General features: G+C 42.8%; 1 non-coding gene across 1 annotated transcript; it reads right to left on the bottom strand.

The window, feature by feature from the left end:
- Positions 1–3,886: 3,886 nt before the first annotated feature.
- Positions 3,887–4,005, bottom strand: LOC145389936 (5S ribosomal RNA). The gene has a single exon (XR_013895546.1). It is a non-coding gene; the product is annotated as a 5S ribosomal RNA (ribosomal RNA).
- Between the last annotated feature and the right edge of the window lie 2,903 nt (positions 4,006–6,908).

Genomic DNA, 6,908 nt, shown 5'->3' with positions numbered 1-6,908 from the left:
AAAACTATTCACAAATTTATGGATATGTATGATAAAAATGGTTTAATACACAGAACAGTATGAGCCTGACTCATTCCTGTAAAGATACAATTAGGTAAAAACACACACACACTACACACACTTTAAAGAAAAACGTTCAGGCAGACTGGAAGACCCACATCCAGCTGAAGGTACCAGCATCCAGGGCAGCCACTGTGCTTGTGTTATGCAACAGACTGTGTAGCTTCTCATTACTGTTCTTTCATTCATTCATTCATTCATTCTCATCCAATCATTACTGTTCTCATTCATTCATTCATCATCCAGTCCTACTTTGCCCTATGAGAAGCGTAGGACCCTGGGGCTAGGCAAGTTGGTCCTGACATTTAAGATGAGAGTGACCAGCCTCACACATCCCTGAGTGGCATTACTGTTCTACAGGAATAAAAACTCATTTACAATACAGTACACATTACCAAACCCAAACAGCCAATTTCCATTATATTTTTTCATGCAGTAAACCCTCATTATACGATGGGGTTCCGTTCCTGAAAACCCCATCGTATAGCAATCCATTGTATGGTGAACCTGTTATAACATGTAGTCAATGGGGATACGTTCCCAGACCTGCCTAAACTCGCATAATCGACCCTTTCCATCATTAAACACACTTAAAACGATGCTGAGGGACAAATACCAGTACTGTATTGGGTACATTTTACATTATTTAGGAAGTGGAGAGATGGCATGGGGCACAAGGGCTTAGGAGTAAATGAAGAAAAAACAAAAGTGATGGTATCCAGGGCTAGGGGCAGTACTGTCAAAGAAGAAGGAGAATGGCTGTGTGCGATTTGCCACAAGGGCATAGGAAGTAATTCCATCTTGTGCAGTGTCTGTAATAATTGGGTGCATAAGAGATGTAGTGGTATTAGAGGTAGACTGCGAGATAACGCTGATTTCATGTGTGCGGTGTGTCAGAGAGAGCAGGTGGAGATTGACAGGCGTGAAAGGATTGAACTTGCTGGTGGATCTCTTGAGTGTGTGGAAGAGTTTTGTTATTTGGGAGACATGTTATGTGCTTGTGGCAGGGCTGGAGCTAGCTCTGTGGCTAGAGCAAGGAGTGGTTGGAAGAAGTTCAGGGAGCTGTTGCCTCTCCTGACACTGAGAGGGTTCTCCCTCTGTAGTAAAGGATCTCTGTATACAGCTTTTGTTAGGGGTGTAATGCTGTATGGTAGTGAGACCTGGCAGTAAAGGAAGAGGATATTCGCAAGCTCAAATGTACAGAAATGACAATGATTAGGTGGATGTGCAGTGCATCCCCGAGTGTGAGGCCTGGGGGAGCTAGGTTTATGATGGAAGAGTTGAGGAGTAGGTTGGGACTGGACTGTATTGGTGCTGTGATGAAAAGAGGCAGACTGAGATAGTTTGGGCATGTGGAGGGGATGAATGATGATAAATGGGTGCTGAAAGTGAGAAGTGTTAATGTTAGGGGTAGGGTTGCGAGAGGTAGACCAAAAAAAATCTGGGACGATGTCATTCAGTGTGACCTCAGGGATGAGGGACTGAATAGGGAAGCTGCCACAGATGGAGCAGCATGGAGAGCCGCCATTAGGTGACCAAGACCGATGCATAGAGCCTTCAAAAATTAAACAAAACGATGGAGCTAGAAAAGGACACCTACATTTGGATGCACTGATATAACCGAGCTGCTCCCCTGCCCAGTTATACATACTTCCCTCAACTCCCTCCCTCTCCTCTAAAAGGAGAATGGTGAGCTACAAGAAGATGGCATCTCTGGCCTGTAATCCACTGGGTTCACATTCAGATAAGCCTAGGGTTGTGGTTACTACTACATTACTGTTTATAACACTACTTACAGTACCTGTACTGTACTGTACCGTACTGTACAACATTCTCACGCATTCACTCTTAACCCAAAATTTATTGGACCAAACAATGACATGAAATAACAAATAATCAATCACCGCTTACTTCACTCAATTAAGCACATAGAAAAGGGATACAGTAATATAATAACAGCTGACACACTATTGTTGGTTAATTTTCAGCTGACAAAGCTGGGCCACTTCCACACCTTGAATACCAAGTCAAGGGCATATGAAATTCTGTAAGCCTTCATTATGAAGTAGGAATCTCCTTGGTTGCTTGTCAAACTGACTCTCATCCAACTACATTTGGCCATCAACTGAGCTGAAAGAGATTAGGATCTGAGCCGGGTTAAAACAAACATGCAAATATGTTGTTACCTGGTTCATAACACTTCTGTATATTTGGTGCCATAATGATGCATGACATCTTGCCCATTAACTTGGTTGTCTGCTTCAGCCCACACACAAACCTCTGCCTGTCAAAAAAAAGGGAGTTACAATTTGGCCTAAATTAATAGCATGAATCCAACGATGTATTAATCAACTGTATTTTCATAACTACCAGATTATTTCATTTTCCTTTGGAAGACTTTCTATGGTGATGGGGTTGATGGAGGGTATTTCTAACCTCTCTACTTCAAAGTCTCTCTTATGCTGAATAAAACTGTATCATGAGAGAATAAAATAGAAAATATCACTCTACTTTAATAGGTTAGAGCTGTTTCACTTTAAAAGCTGTTTCATTATTCTGCTGCTGATGAATTAACATCTATTAGTGGTAGGTGGGGGAGCTCACCATCCACTCACTCGACGTAGTGCTGCTCTCAGGTGACTGTCCTCTCCTCTCTTCCTTTCTTCTTTCCTTCCTTCCTCTTCTTTCTTTCTTTCTTTCCTTCTTTCTTTCTTCTTCCTTCTGTCTACAGGTGACTCTCCACTGACTGACATGGCAAATGGTCTCCTGTACATCAGGAAACCATTTACTATGCTGGGTGATAACCACATAACCAAACTATGGCACCTGGTGGTTTAGTAGGTAACTAAGGCACTCCTGCCAGATTAAGCCAATGTAGGTTTATATCCAAGGGATGGTTGGGGTTTATTGCTCATGTAATACCACTCAGGGATGAGTGAGGCTGGTCACTCTCATCTTACATGTCTGGACCAACTTGCCTAGCCCTGGGTTCCTACACTCCTCATGGGGCAACACAGGATTAGATAATGATGATGATGATGATGACGATATTCACTTAAAGTTACTTATGATTCATTATAAAGTTGCTCGCAAGTTAGAAATGAATGTTTTTAAGCTTTAACCACTCAGTCACAAACCAGAAATATGTCTCACTTAGGGCGGTTTCACTTGAAGCAGGTGCTGGCAAAGAACGCCTTCATGTGCCAGTAGTCCGGTACCTATATAACTCGGTGGTTCCACTGCCTGGTTTTACAAACAACCATCAATTTCCTTCCCATCCCCCAATTGATAAATGGTGGACTGCAGAAAAATGTCAGCTTCAGCCTATAGTCCACTGGCTTCTTGTTTACATAGGCCTGGGGTCACAGTTACTACTACTACTACTACCTGTGCTACAACAGCAACAACAAAAATTATCAACTGACTTGATGGCACCCTTGGCAGGGTCCCGTGCATACAGTCGCCTCTGGAACAGAACCACAGCTTTGAGCAATTCTGCTGCCACTTCATTAATTTCATCTGTCACAACATGGGTGCAGTACCTGGGGAGAGGCATCAGATTAGAGGGTTTTCTCATCAATTCACCCCAAAGGTTAATCCATCCTAAGTCATTTCATTCTTACTAACCTAACCTAACTTGACCTAACCTTCACTAACTGAATATTACTACCGGTAAATCTAAGGTAATCTAACTTAACATCATTCATTCATTCATTGCCAGACGCCATGTATCCCAATCGGGGTGGCCAAGGCTTAGAGTTAATTGTTTTACAGGGAGGGGCACTAATCCTCCACTAACCCCACTTGACACGTAGGGAGAACGTTATGCCAACAGCATCTGGTGTTCCCAGGCGGTCACCCATCCAAGTACTAACCAGACCCAACGTTGCTTAACTTTGCTGATCGGACGGGAAGCGGTGTACTCAACGTGGTATGGCCGTTGGTAATATAATCTTACCTAACCCAAGCTAACCTAACCTAACAACATAACATAACCATATCTAACCTAACCCAACCTAGCCATATCTATGCTAACCTAATCTACTTACATAAAAGCCGTAAAAAATAGACCAAAAAAAAAAAAACTGTAAAAAGTTTACTAACATGCAGTAAAAAGTTTACTGTATAACAGTGTCATCAACACCGGCCACAGGCACCCACATCCAGTCATGTTTTTTAAAGGCTACATGTGTTTTACTTTATCGACATCACAGTTTTTTCGGTATAAGAAATATTAACTCTTTATAAGGGTTTCAAAACGATTGATATTTATTCTAAAATACAATATTAATAAGTATTCAGCATTAGGCTAAATTTCAATGCTGTAGTACGATATATTCTTTCGAGCTGAATGGGCTTTGGTCACTGTTTTGCCTGTCGTGTCCTCGGCAGGAATCCGTTCAGATGCATTCCAAATGCCCGAGCTATAATCGGGAATTTTACCACATTACCGTTCCGATCAACCATCGTATCCTCTGCAAACCTCGTATGAAGTGCCATGTGAATATGTTTCACTTAGCCTGTCTTCAAACTCGACGCGTGATAGCGGTCTTGGGGTGCGTGATAGCATGTATGGTTGTGCATTTGATGTGTGCGTGATAGCAGATAAGTGTGATAGCTGAACGCGTGATAGCAGGGGGCTGAGTGTATAATGCTTTTAGATCAGATAATGAAGCTAATGGAGAGAGTTTTAGAAGGTATGATTAGAGAAAGAATGAATATTGATGAGATGCAGTTTGGGTTTATGCCAGGTAGGGAGACCACTGATGCCATATTCATTGTCCGACAGCTTCAGGAAAAATATATTGGTAGGATAAGGGGTCTGTATTTTGTTTTTGTTGATTTGGAAAAGGTCTTTGACAGAATCCCTAGAGAGGTGGTGAAGTGGGCAATGAGAAAGCTTGGCTTGGAGGAGTGGCTGGTTAGGGTGGTTATGGCTATTTATGTGGGTGCTCGCACCCAGGTAAGAGTGAATGGAGATTTCAGTGATGAGTTTTCCGTAAATTTTGGTGTGCATCAGGGGTCAGTTTTGAGTCCCATGTTGTTTATCATGGTACTTGAAGCCCTCTCATGTGACTTTAGAAACAGACTCCCATGGGAGATGTTGTATGCTGATGATTTGGTGTTGATTGCAGAGAACGAAAGGGAGGTGGAGGAATGGTTTAGGAAGTGGAGAGATGGTATGGGGCACAAGGGCTTAGGGGTAAATGCAGATAAAACAAAAGTGATGATATCTAGGGTTGGTGGCGGTACTGTCAAAGACGAGGGAGGGTGGCCATTTACAGTTTGCCACAAGGGTGTGGGAAGTAATTCCATCTTGTGCGGTGTTTGTGATAAATGGGTGCACAAGAGATGTAGTGGTATCAGAGGTAGACTGCAAGATAATGCTGATTTTATGTGTACGGCGTGTCAGGGACAGGAGATGGAGATTGTCAGGCGTGAAAGGATTGAACTTGCTGGTCCGGATGATGATGATGATGATTATTATCTATCTATTCATCTATCTATTGCCAGACGTCATAATCCCGTAAGGGGTGCCCATTTGACTTTGAGTTGTTTTACAGGGAGGGGCACTAACCCTTCACCAACCCACTTGCTGACACATTGGGAGCACGTATGGTTTGGTTATATGGTTACCACCCAGCGTAGTAAATGGTTCTTGGCTTACAGGAAACCATTTGGCTTGTCACTCAATGTAAAGCCACCTGTAAAGGAAAGAAAAGCAATAAGAAGTGACAGGAAAGATGGGAGAAATAGGAAGAGAATAGGGCAGGCACAGAAAAAGAATGATAAAGGCTAAGGAAGAAGTAGGCAGCATTACACCAAGTGAGTGGATGATGGTCGCCAACACCTACCACTAATTATTATCTATCTATCTATCTATCTATAGCCCGACGCCCTAATCCCGCAAAGGGTGGCCGCAGACAAAACGCCTCCAAGTCACTCTGTCACCCACCATTTGACTCCCCTCCCCCCAACTCACCCCCCCCTCCCTCATATACCTCTCAACTCCATCCCTCCACCTCATCCTCGGTCTACCCCTCCCTCTCCCTCCCTCCACCTCACCTACAGTACATACACCCTCTTAGTCAGTCTTTCATTCTCCATTATTATTATTATTATTATTATTATTATTAATGCAATCTATCAAAACACTGAATGTAAAAACACACCATGTAAATTTACCTACCATTAAATATAATTTTAAATGCTGCTAGTCTATCATCCTGCAGTCTTTTAGCTGCTTTCTTCAGTTCTGATAAATTTTTCTTCTTGTTGGCTCTAATTTTCCCTCGTCTCACCTGAAACTGAGAGAAAAAATAAGTGTGGCATAGTGCTATTCATTTTTTATTGCAGGTAAATACATATTCCAGCACATGAACTCCTTTAATGGTAGTACAGTAGTAGCTTTGCAGCCCTAGGTTCATCTGAATGTGAACCCAGTGAACAGCAGGCTGGAGTTGCCCCTATCCTGCAGCCCACCATCCTTTCTTCAGGGGAAAGAAAGGGAGGTGAGGGACATCTGTATAACCAGGTAGTTCCAATACCCAATCATATCAGTGTCACCCACCACATAAAGGCATCATTCTCCATCATCCCTTTGATGGTGCTGGTAGTGCCTTCATGTGATGGCACTGATAAAACCAGGCAGCTCCACTGCTTGATTATACGAATGTCCCTTACGTCCTTCCTTGTTCCTCTACGTGAGGTTAGTTGACTGCAGAAGAAGAGTAACTTCTGCCTGCTGACCTCTGAGTTCACTTTCCAGATTACCCTGGGGCTACAGAAGCCACTACTACTACTATTACTACTACTAATACAGTACTAGAGTCTGTTCCATATAAACT

This window comes from Coenobita brevimanus, unplaced genomic scaffold, assembly GCF_032717465.1.
Source record: "Coenobita brevimanus isolate Jiangsu-jjx unplaced genomic scaffold, ASM3271746v2 jjx.HiC_scaffold_2625, whole genome shotgun sequence".
In the NCBI taxonomy this organism is placed as follows: Eukaryota; Metazoa; Arthropoda; class Malacostraca; order Decapoda; family Coenobitidae; genus Coenobita; species Coenobita brevimanus.
Note: the sequence above shows the minus strand (reverse complement) of the source record. Positions and strands in the feature narration are given on the sequence as shown.